At 33.4% G+C, this 12,821-nt stretch overlaps 2 long non-coding RNA genes across 2 annotated transcripts; both read left to right on the top strand.

The window, feature by feature from the left end:
- Nucleotides 1–755: 755 nt before the first annotated feature.
- Nucleotides 756–2,748, top strand: LOC128025783 (uncharacterized). The gene is made up of 3 exons (XR_008186225.1): nt 756–1,302; nt 1,664–1,754; nt 2,638–2,748. It is a non-coding gene; the product is annotated as an uncharacterized LOC128025783 (long non-coding RNA).
- A 161-nt stretch (nt 2,749–2,909) lies between these two features.
- Nucleotides 2,910–3,816, top strand: LOC128025667 (uncharacterized). The gene is made up of 3 exons (XR_008186192.1): nt 2,910–2,970; nt 3,531–3,658; nt 3,756–3,816. It is a non-coding gene; the product is annotated as an uncharacterized LOC128025667 (long non-coding RNA).
- The last annotated feature ends 9,005 nt before the right edge of the window (nt 3,817–12,821 follow it).

A 12,821-nucleotide genomic window follows, 5' to 3' on the forward strand; every position in this document is an offset into this window, starting at 1 on the left:
ACGTAATTTAATATATTTATTCGTGGCAGGCACACGTTTATTTCCTTATTTTCATGATTGCAGCACGTTTTTTTAAACTAATGCATTTCAACTGGAGGCATCTTTCGTGCATCAGCACAATATTTTCTGATTAATTATTATTATTATTATTAAATTTTTCACAGGACAACAGAAGAAACTCACTGAAACTTGAAAAAAAATCGGAGCTTAACTTACTGTACAAAACTGAGCAACATACTGTATTGCTGGTGACAAAAACAAATTTTTTAGCTGTGAAATGCGCAATGGTTCTTTTTTTTTTACTTTTCATTGATTTTTATTTTTTTCATAGGCCTAGATTTAATTTTTTTTTATTACAGAATTCAATATCAAGTCCTTGACACATAACTGTAACACATTTTCACATTAAGAAACAATTTAGTTTAAATAAAAAGAACAAAAAATATCTAAAAATAAATAAATTATTTATTAGCGATAGGCCTACAGATTTATTTTTTTTATTTATTTTTTATTTTTTTACTTTAGACTCTAAAGTTAAAAGTTTTTATTAAGGCTATTGTAAAGGCTTCTTAAAATGATGTCGCTGATGAGCCTCTGATCGCTGTCAGATTCTGTGATATGAGTGTCCGCTAATGGGTTTAGAATGAGCCCCGCTCGGCCTGTGTTCTGGCTTACTGTAATATTTCACCTGTAATAAGAACGAAATAATATAATTAAAATAAAGAAACATGATAATATGATAACATCAAAATAAATGTTGATAGATTTAGCGTTATAGTTTTAAAAATATTAATAAACAGCAAATCAACACAGAAAGACCTAAATAATAATAATACATAATTAATAAACAGCGCCGCCCCTCCCACTACGCGCATCACGCGCTGTGCGTCAACCCCAAAGCGTCAAAAACTGAAGCGTGGTCAAGCGCCTCTAGCGTCACTGACATGAGATGTTTATCGCTTTGAAATCACGTTCAAGAAGTCTCATTCAGCACACATCGCGATACTTTCCATCAGTTTGCAAGAGCCGCAGGTTGGGTGAGTTATACAGTCTATGGTGAGTAGTAGTAAATATGCTCTTTTAATGCCTGTCCTAAAACGTATTCTGTCTTCTTTATTAATCAGATGAGCGCCTTATGTTTACTCTCTGTATTACATCGGTCATCCGAGGCTGTCTTTGAGTTTCATTGTGTTTAACTAAATGAACACAGCTGCTAACTGGTTAAACTCTATCGGTCACGTGACGTGACGTGACGTGCCACAGACCTGGGATCCGTTTTATATTAATTTCAGGTTCAAAGATGTAATTTGTATTTGTAGTAAAATCATGGTTACCATGACACCTACAAAAGTAGGTAAAACCCAGTAAACAAGACATTTACCATGTTTTTTTTTTTTTTTTTTTTTTTTTTTTACCACAGTAACTGTAGCTTTACTGTAGTATAGTAATGGCACATTAATCACCAAATTAACTATAGTTGTACCACTGTAATGGTAGTGTTTTAATGTGCTGTTATATGACTTATTTCACAGTAATCACATTTACTGTACCATGCTTGTAATACCTTTTTAATGTAAAAAAAAAAAATAGTGCTCACAGATCACTATTAACATTCTGTATATAATTCTGTTTTATTTTCTTTCCCCTTGTATTAATCTTTTAGCTGAAAAGACGTAAAGTAAGCAGTCACCCCAGTGGTGTTTGTGGAGAGGTATTCCTTCAGAAATGGAGAAGACAGAAAGCTGCAGAGGCAGGTTGGTCTGTGATAGTTTGTCCCTTTTATCAAACATTCCTGTTGTTATCATTTGCACAGCATTTTGTTGTTTCTTAAACTGTTGTACGGTCCAAATACCCACACTTGCCATCTTTGCACATTTCCTTTATTTGGCCCAAGTGAGCATGAAGGTCACAATGTGTGTCGATCTTAACATGACAAAGTTCGTTTCAACTTTGTATTTTAAAAGAAACTTCTAAATGTCTTTTCAATAGTCCCTAATAATACATTTTAATGCGCTTTTCTAGAACCCAAAGCGCTAAAATTAGCGCCCTATTAACCCTATTAAAGATGACAATTTATTTTGTGGTGCTTCTAATTAAGTGATAAAAAGAAGTTACAAATGATGTACAAAATAAATATACTTTTCTGTGCACCAAGAAAACATGCAACACTTTGTTTTACTACTAAATTAGTCTCAATTTCTAATTATTATAATTAATATTTCACAAACATTGGAAAGTTGCGTGACCTCTTGTTAAACCCCTGCAAAAAGTCTCACATTAATTCCAAAACATGATGCATGATGGGATACACTAAGCGTTGTATAGCGCTCCGGAGCAGTATTGGAGAGGTTTAGTGTGTGTTAAGGACACCGTGCTTTGGCATTATTAAGACCGGGGACAGTCTCATAGTCACGTACACACACTCTCAAGTGAATAAGACCTCAAGTGTGGGTAACTGGAAAGGGGAAAAGTCTTTAAAATGATCCCTAAATACAGTCCCACATCAAAGTCTTAATAATTCACTAATGCTTTCATGGTCTAAAAAATAATGTATGTAAGTAATGTATAAGTTAAGGTATATAGTAATGTATAAGTTGCATGTAATGAAATAATATTTCCTTTCTTTCTGTCTTACAGGATTGTTTGCAGATAATGCTGTTCTTCTTTTTCAGAAGTTTTTGGGGAGCCAACCCTCACAAACCTTCCTAAAAACTAAAAGAGCTATTACTGAGTCTCAGCAACTCTTGCCACGATCAGCTCTTCCCAGGTACATTTGTTTACTCATCAAATGCTCTGGTCTGAATCTTACTTTAAATTAACTTAATTATATGTTTAATGAGAAATATTGCTCATTGCACACAGAGTAAGATTATCTTGTTTCACAGAAGAGAAGGAAGACCAAGGAAATTATTTGCTCAGGATGAGAAATGAAGATGGTCATCTTGTGCTCAAGCAAACAGAAGTCCTCTGGTATGTGTGTGTTGAAGCAATGCTGTGTTACAGGACTTTATGATGATCTCTCACAGAACTGGTCATGTCAGCCGTAATTATTCTTTCCAATGTTTTTATATTTATTTTATTTTATTTGATACAGCTATAATAATTATAGCATGTTAGCAAAGTTTGACTGGAACATTTTTAATCTAAAGTAAAAAAAAAAACACCACCTGTTATTCTTAAAAGCATACAAGTGTCATAAAAGTGGTTTAATTGATATAAACACCAATTGACATTATCTCACTGTTTTGTGAATGTTGTGTTATAAATTGTGAATTGATAGTTGATTGGTTTGAGCAAAGCCTTACACTGCACAGACTAAAACACATTTGTGAGAGAAGTCATTAGCTCTGGAGAAAGATTCTAGAGGAAGAAAACACATTTACTGCAACAAAAGATGAATTCTAGAGTCTCTGAGAAGTACACATGCTAATGGAGTCTCATGGGCAAGTCCTTTGCCTCTGTAACTTTTTCTAAATTCTTGCATAATGAAATTGTTTATTGCAGTATTTTAACAATTTTACTTTGTACAGATGATCTCATCAACCAAATGAGGGGTTTTGACCAAGTGATGCTCTTGAAAGGAGTGAAAGAAGAGGATGTGGTAAATTGTCTTCAGAGAAAAAGCTTCTCAAAAGATCTTAAAACAGCTTGAAGAATGGTAAGTGTACAGTACTACAAGGGTCATAGTTACTCATAAGATGAGCTCTATGTCCATTAAACAACTTCATCTGGATTGTTTGTTTCACTTTGACCAGGTCTGGGATCTTAGGACTGGGAGATCTCACTTGCACCCAGTTAACCTCCATAGAGAACATTAATCAGAAGCGCTGTCTGGGTAGGGCAAGAAACATCATCAAGGATGCCTCTCACCCTAACCATGGACTTTTCACCCTCCTTCCATCCGGCAGGCGTTACAGGAGCCTACGCTCTCGCACTAGTAGACTCAGGAAGAGCTTCTTCCCCGAGGCTGTGACACTCCTGAACACCGCACCACCAATCTAACCTGCACCTGCTCTTTTACTGCACTGGTCACAGTACTTTACATACATGTATTGCACTACTCATATTTTGCACAGACTGCACATGGTTAAATCCATTACACTATAAACTGTCTAAAGCTGTTACTGTACAAGCACAGTAAACTATTTCTACAATAAATATAATTGCACTACTATTATTTTGCATATAATAAAAAAGTTCAACTATACTTTTGCACACTCATTCAACTGTATTTATTACCACTGTTCTCAAGTTCCTGCTATTCATAATGTATATATAATTCTTCTTTGCTCTGTTCATAATGTACATACAATCCCTACATTAAATTCATATTTATATTCTGTATATACTCTGATCAATATTGTATATAGCAACTCCACTGTAAATTCTGTATATCATAGCTTTACTTACTCTGCACTTTTATGTATATAAAACACTATATTCTTGCACTTCTGGTTAGATGCTAACTGCATTTCATTAGCTCTGTACTTGTACTCTGCATAATGACAATAAAGTTGAATCTAATCTAATCTAATCTAATCTTCTGGCTGAGAACAAGCTACACCACATCAGTGCTGGATATCAACCAAAAGCTGTTTCCAGACACGAGAGAAGATCACGATGAAACCAGTTTAGATGTGTTGATAAGGAATCATTATTTTCTGAAACAGTATCCAATGTCTTATATGTATCACATGATCTGTATCACAGTTGACTGAATGGGACTGTGACTTTTAAGGACATTTCATCACTCATCTGTATTTTTGATGATGAATAATTATTTTCCTTGAATCTTATTTGTCTTGATGCTACTTTATCATCTTTATAGTATATGCTTCAATAAAATGAATATGATGAATATTGTGTTCTGAAGATTCTAGGTAAATACATCATTTTACTAGGTAGGCTCATATGTGTTTATTTTAGACTTGGAAAAACTACATAATCATTATTGGGATTATTTTTTACTTAAGACATAAAAATATTTGATCAGATTAATGACATCTGGGACATCAGTACACCAGAAAGTTATTATTGTTTATATTTAGTAACAAATGCCAATTGTTTTGTGAAAGAAAGGGAGTTACGAGATTAATTATTTTGCATTACAAGATGGTTCCATGGGCTTTATAGTTACAAACACTTGAGGGATAACTGAGAATGTAGCAGGAATGATCAACGTGGATCTTGTACTGCATTAAAACCAAGAGCACACACATTACCGATGTCCAGCACATGAGGAGCAAGAGACAGGGGTGAGAGGACATTTTTACACTGATTTTTGCTAATTAGTTATTAGTAATATATATATATATATATATATATATATATATATATATATATATATATATATATATATATATATATATATATATATATGAATTAATTTGTCCTTGTGTAATAGTGAAGTATCACAATGTGTATACATTGTCCTTGATTACTGCTTAACAGTGGGGAATAGATAATGGTATGTTGTTGCAGGTTCATCCATTATATTTATTGATGTTTACTTCAAAAATCAAATAAATAATCTATTATTTTTATTATCAAAACATTTCTTTATAATTTTTCCATGTTTCATCAGATGGCCTCACAATGTCCTGTCAAAAGGTATAATAGCAATGATGTAAGAATTAGAAAACAGAGGACTGTGAAAACTGTCAGATATAAATGTGACTCAGCTCAGTTTGTTGTCCATGATGAGGAGAATACATATATGTAGGTTTTACTGCCCTTCTACCCCCAGGGGCCCAGTAGCACCCCCCGGAAGAGCCAAAAACTGTACATTTCAAATGGCTGTAAATCAGAGTCCAATTAACATATCAAAGCGAAAATCAGCATGATTACTACTTATGCTATGCTGATAAAATAATGTTGGGCACAGTTTTCAGAAATGAATGGAAAGGTGGCATAAAGGCATTTTACATATTGCATACTCTAAAATACTAAATTTCACCATGCCTCTCAAATAAATCATAGTTGTTTACACAGTGAACATATTTATATGTCTAGTTTACCATTCAATATATTATTTATTTCATTTCGTTAATAAAACTTTTTAAACTACATTACCCATAAGCCTCCATCGTTCTATCTATGGAAAGGGAATACTAGGCGCTGTTTTTTGTAGTTCATTGAAGTTATTCTTAGGGTTAGTGTTAGGATCTCGGTAAAAAGGTGATTTTTCTCAACATAGAAACACCCAATGTTGACTTAATATATTTACTAATGTGATAATAGCAGCAAAACATACTTTTGTAACATGATCCGCTGTTTAATATGGGTTAAAAGATAATCCAACCACAGACAGTCCTGCGATGACAAGGGACATTCACAGCCAATGACATCAAAGCTGAGCAGCGTCATCACACTTCCTTAACCATTTATTGTCATTCATGAACGCTGTTTTCCGTTTTTCGGCTAAAGGGATAGATTGGTTAACAATAAATTAAATTTGCCACCTATTAGATAGTGTTTTATTAACGTCTACACCTTCTTCCAACAATAATGCAAATACAGAAATTATTGTTATTCAGCTTGACAACAATTTGGCAATATCGATGTGTACATGTGTGTGTACAACACGTGATGTGAACTGCACAGTCACAGTTGTATCTTATCTAACCAATAGATTCATTTCATTCAATTTAAAAGATAAATTTTTTCCTGACCAAAGACAAGAGCATTTACTAATAAAAAGTAAAGAGTGAAATTATTAAGTTATTAAATTATTTAAATTTGTTTCTGTGATTTGCCTTGCTTTACCAATTAATCTCTAGGAATAAAAACTGAAATAAAGCATAATGAACATACATAATTTTGTAAGAGTTTTCCAGTATTTATAGATATGTCAAACTCATTTAAAGACAAAGTGCGCATATTACTGCACTGTCACCAAGCTCGTTTTTAAAGAATAAAACTATGAAGAAAAAAAAAGGCAGTTATGTTGTAAACGTTAACATTTTTCAGTGTGCAAATTCTTTTATTAAAAAACAAAACATTATAAATATGGTATATATCTTTCAGAGAACACCGTAAAAATATACATTTTCTTAAAAGATTCTATTGACCAAAAAGTGATACAACACAATGTAAATGTTTCAAACTCACAAAAAAAACATCATGAAGACATGCATGTCAAGTGTGCAATATCATCTATAAAACTCAATCAGCAGAGCATCACGTAAACACTGATTGTCCGAACAATGGAAGAAAGATAGAGTGTTCAGGAAAACAAACACCTGCTACATAAAAATGCAGAAATATAACTTTAACAATAACATCATTCACTTCATGACTGGAACTAGGGGATTGCTGTGCATGAATATGTCCTTTACTAAAACTCCTGATGAGAACTGAAGCTTTTTTATGATAAAAGCACCAGAAGTAAAGTTTACTGTATGAAGCTTGACAAAGAGAACACAATGCTTTATCAATATGATAAATGCTATTCTTTAACTATTGTTGTCATCACTGGTTCTGTATACAGTACAGTATATGGGTTGCTGGAAGGTCACAATGTATTCATTATAAGGTTAATTAAAACAAAGTTACATCTTCTACAGAAATCAAACCACTGCAAAGTCTTGAGTCACTGATCCAGGAACCATTTCTCTGTGTGTGTGTGTGGCGGGGGGGGGGGGGGGGGGGAGTTAAAGAGGTGAATCCTTGTGCATGACGGAGAACTACAGTGTTATCTGGAAACAATCCTGTAAGACAGAAAGGATAGAAATATTATGTAATTAAATGCAACATTACTGTGTTTTTTTTAGACCATGAAAGCATAATCTGCAAAGATGCTGTATAATTAAATGTTAAATGCATCCATTATTAAAAGCAAGTCATTAATAGCAATATCTAGTCATGGAGATCACGTATAGTGGGAACATTAACTGATGGGGCTTATTTAAAGTAATTTAATGAGAAGCCAATGAACAATATAAACTTTCTGACTGTGTGGGGCAACTGATTTTCCAATATTGTGATAGTGTCAGATGAGATTGTCCAGGGGCTTGTACAATACCATACAAGTGTTAAATTGAATTAGTGAATTATTAAGACTTTGACGTGCGACTGTATTTAGGGATCATTTTAAAGACTTTTCCCCTTTCCAGTTACCCACACTTGAGGTCTTATTCACTTGAGAGTGTGTGTACGTGACTATGAGACTGTCCCCGGTCTTAATAATGCCAAAGCACGGTGTCCTTAACACACACTAAACCTCTCCAATACTGCTCCGGAGCGCTATACAACGCTTAGTGTATCCCATCATGCATCATGTTTTGGAATTAATGTGAGACTTTTTGCAGAGATCTCACAGGAGGTCACGCAACTTTCCAATGTTTGTGAAATATTAATTATAATAATTAGAAATTGAGACTAATTTAGTAGTAAAACAAAGTGTTGCATGTTTTCTTGGTGCACAGAAAAGTATATTTATTTTGTACATCATTTGTAACTTCTTTTTATCACTTAATTAGAAGCACCACAAAATAAATTGTCATCTTTAATAGGGACTATTGAAAAGACATTTAGAAGTTTCTTTTAAAATACAAAGTTGAAACGAACTTTGTCATGTTAAGATCGACACACATTGTGATCTTCATGCTCACTTGGGCCAAATAAAGGAAATGTGCAAAGATGGCAAGTGTGGGTATTTGGACCGTACAACAGTTTAAGAAACAACAAAATGCTGTGCAAATGATAACAACAGGAATGTTTGATAAAAGGGACAAACTATCACAGACCAACCTGCCTCTGCAGCTTTCTGTCTTCTCCATTTCTGAAGGAATACCTCTCCACAAACACCACTGGGGTGACTGCTTACTTTACGTCTTTTCAGCTAAAAAATTAATACAAGGGGAAAGAAAATAAAACAGAATTATATACAGAATGTTAATAGTGATCTGTGAGCAAAATATGTAAGATATAAACCAATATGAATTTAACTACAATATGGGAAAAATGTTTTTTAATGTAAAAAAAAAAAAAAAAAAAAAGGTATTACAAGCATGGTACAGTAAATGTGATTACTGTGAAATGTCATATAAAAGCACATTAAAACACTACCATTACAGTGGTACAACTATAGTTAATTTGGTGATTAATGTGCTATTACTATACTACAGTAAAACTACAGTTACTGTGGAAAAAAAAAAAAAAAAAAAAAAAAACATGGTAAATGTCTTGTTTACTGGGTTTTACCTACTTTTGTAGGTGTCATGGTTAACATGATTTTACTACAAATACAACTTACATCTTTGAACCTGAAATGAATATAAAACGGATCCCAGGTCTGTGGCACGTCACGTCACGTCACGTGACCGATAGAGTTTAATCAGTTAGCAGCTGTGCTCATTTAGTTAAACACAATGAAACTCAAAGACAGCCTCGGATGACCGATGTAATACATAAGAGTAAACATAAGGCGCTCATCTGATTAATAAAGAAGACAGAATACGTTTTATGACAGGCATTAAAAGAGCATATTTACTACTACTCACCATAGACTGTATAACTCACCCAACCTGCGGCTCTTGCAAACTGATGGAAAGTATCGCGATGTGTGCTGAATGAGACTTCTTGAACGTGATTTCAAAGCGATAAACATCTCATGTCAGTGACGCTAGAGGCGCTTGACCACGCTTCAGTTTTTGACGCTTTGGGGTTGACGCACAGCGCGTGATGCGCGTAGTGGGAGGGGCGGCGCTGTTTATTAATTATGTATTATTATTATTTAGGTCTTTCTGTGTTGATTTGCTGTTTATTAATATTTTTAAAACTATAACGCTAAATCTATCAACATTTATTTAGATGTTATCATGTATTCATTCATTTCTTTATTTTAATTATATTATTTCGGTCTTATTACAGGTGAAATATTACAGTAAGCCAGAACACAGGCCGAGCGGGGCTCATTCTAAACCCATTAGCGGACACTCATATCACAGAATCTGACAGCGATCAGAGGCTCATCAGCGACATCATTTTTAAGAAGCCTTTACAATAGCCTTAATAAAAACTTTTAACTTTAGAGTCTAAAGTAAAAAAAAAAAAAAAGAAAAAAAAATTAAAAAATAAATAAATCTGTAGGCCTATCGCTAATAAATAATTTATTTATTTTTAGATATTTTTTGTTCTTTTTATTTAAACTAAATTGTTTCTTAATGTGAAAATGTGTTACAGTTATGTGTCAAGGACTTGATATTGAATTCTGTAATAAAAAAAAATTAAATCTAGGCCTATGAAAAAAATAAAAATCAATGAAAAAGTAAAAAAAGAACCATTTCGCATTTTACAGCTAAAAAAGTTTTAATGTGTTTTTGTCACCAGCAATACAGTATGTTGCTCAGTTTTGTACAGTAAGTTAAGCTCCGATTTTTTTTTCAAGTTTCAGTGAGTTTCTTCTGTTGTCCTGTGAAAAATTAAATAATAATAATAATTAATCAGAAAATATTGTGCTGATGCACGAAAGATGCCTCCAGTTGAAATGCATTAGTTTAAAAAAACGTGCTGCAATCATGAAAATAAGGAAATAAACGTGTGCCTGCCACGAATAAATAGATTAAATTACGTGACAAAATCACAAACTGCCGTGAGACTGGGTTTCCGTGTGTGGACCACGGAAGAAGAGTGTCATTGACTTGCGTTAGAGTTATCCGTGATCTCAGCACAGACTCACTCCGTGCTCGTATCACAGATTTTAGTTAGGCTAACAGAATCAAAGTGAATCTGTATGATGGCAGGGCAATGCAATAGTTACAATAACAGTCAGGTTGGTCATGGTATTTGGTGTTGAAAAAAATAAATACTTCAAATGTTGCGTTTCCAGATGAGATAGCACGTCCATTGAGTGAGGTCTGTACTCCATCACTGAAACGATCCGTGTGTGGACCACGGAAGATGAGTGTCATTGACTTGCGTTAGATTTATCCGTGATCTAAGCACAGACTCACTCCGTGCTCCTATCACAGATTTTAGTTCTGACTATAGCCAAAATGTGTGTAAAACGCCATCAAACTGGATTTTATGATGACAGGACGAGAAAAAATGCCAAGTTAATTACATGCCATTGCAACAGTGTCGACGAAAAGCTTGTAAGTTCCTAAACAAGTGAGTGAGGTCAGGTTGTGGAGGTCCGTGCCATCACGGGACTTTTGTAACTGAAACAAACGTAATTTTTATGATGACAGGACAATGCAATAACTACAACAGCTGTCTGGTTAACGTCATTATGGCATTTGATATTGGAAAAGAAACAAATACTTCAAATGTTGCGTTTCCAAATGAGAAAGCACGTCCGTTCAGCGAGTTCTGTACTCCGTCATTGAAACGGGTATCCGTGTGTGGATCACGGGAGGTCAGTGTCATTGACTTGCGTTGGAGAAATATCCGTGGCCGGGTCACGGAATTTGGGGCAATTCCGTGATGGCTTCACGGATTTTGAGTTAAGGACCCGTGGACATTTCACGGAATTCTGTGAGACCAGGTTGATTTGGAGCATTTCCAAGTTTTACAACTGGATTTTCTGTAAAATATAAACTCCCTCAGGCACAAGGCTACATCTGCAGCTTACGGACATGGTGACACACTTGGAGAAAAGCAGAGCCTCAGTGTTTCTTCTGCTTTTTATTCAAAAGTCAGGAGCCCTGACTCTCTCTCTCTCTCTCTCTCTCATGACAAACTCTTACTGTGCAACACACAAGAGCTGTCTCATCACTGGACTCTGTTCACAACACAATATTGACAAACCAAACAAGAAATGATGGGAGTATGAGGGTTTGCTTGCTTTTTTTAAGCAAAGGAGTAGTAGGAGTAGTTAAGGATGTTAAGGAAGCCTAGACACTGGTTAAGGGAATCTGCATTATTCCACCAAAAAGTAAAAAAATAAAAATAAATAAATAAAACATTTTAAAATTAAAAATTATTTTAAATTTAAACACAATCTTATTTTATAAATGAAGACCCACTGTAACTTATTGAATACAGCATCTAACATGTAGCTTAATTAGAACAAAAAGGACTTAATTACAATTAAGCATGCAAAATATTATAATGATACTGCCAGTTACATGGCAAATTATTAATAAATATTCTAACAAAGTCAATGGGAGTTTATGGATAAATTGCAATACATATTGGCAGCATCTATTTATTTATGTATGCACAGTTTTAGATACAAAATAATAATAATAATAATAATTATATTTAAATTGCAAATATATTTGTCTAGCTACAGTACATTATACTATTATACAACTATTTTGTAAATATTTAATGAAATATAACTATTGAATTAAAATGTAAAGATTACTTAAAGTTTAGGACCACAAAAACAACTGAAATTCTTCAAAATTATCTATAAATCACACAGAACAGAAGAATACTGTTATAATATCAATCAAAAAGTTATTCACATTAAATAAATGTGATGGCAATAAAAAATAAAAAATTAAAATACAATTTCACTGGCATTGAAAAAATAAATAAATGAATGAATAAATAAATATTAATTATATGCTTTAAATATTATATTAACCCAAGAAATATTATATTACCCAAAGTAATATGATATTAACCCTTAAGTAATATGCACATTTCTTAAGTTTAATTTTAAAGTAATTAAATCATAGATGCTGTCAGATACATTTAAATTGTAAAAATATGTTTACAACCACAATTTACATACTAATAACTACAACTAATAATAAACAGCTCAGTTTACTAGTTAAAAAAAAGAGGGTTTGTGCTTGCTTACTTTATTTATAAATCTCCATTATATTATGGTCTGTATTTGATTTGACTTGGCATCCTCCTTTACT

The sequence above is a fragment of the Carassius gibelio genome, chromosome A12 (genome assembly GCF_023724105.1).
Source record: "Carassius gibelio isolate Cgi1373 ecotype wild population from Czech Republic chromosome A12, carGib1.2-hapl.c, whole genome shotgun sequence".
NCBI lineage: Eukaryota > Metazoa > Chordata > Actinopteri > Cypriniformes > Cyprinidae > Carassius > Carassius gibelio.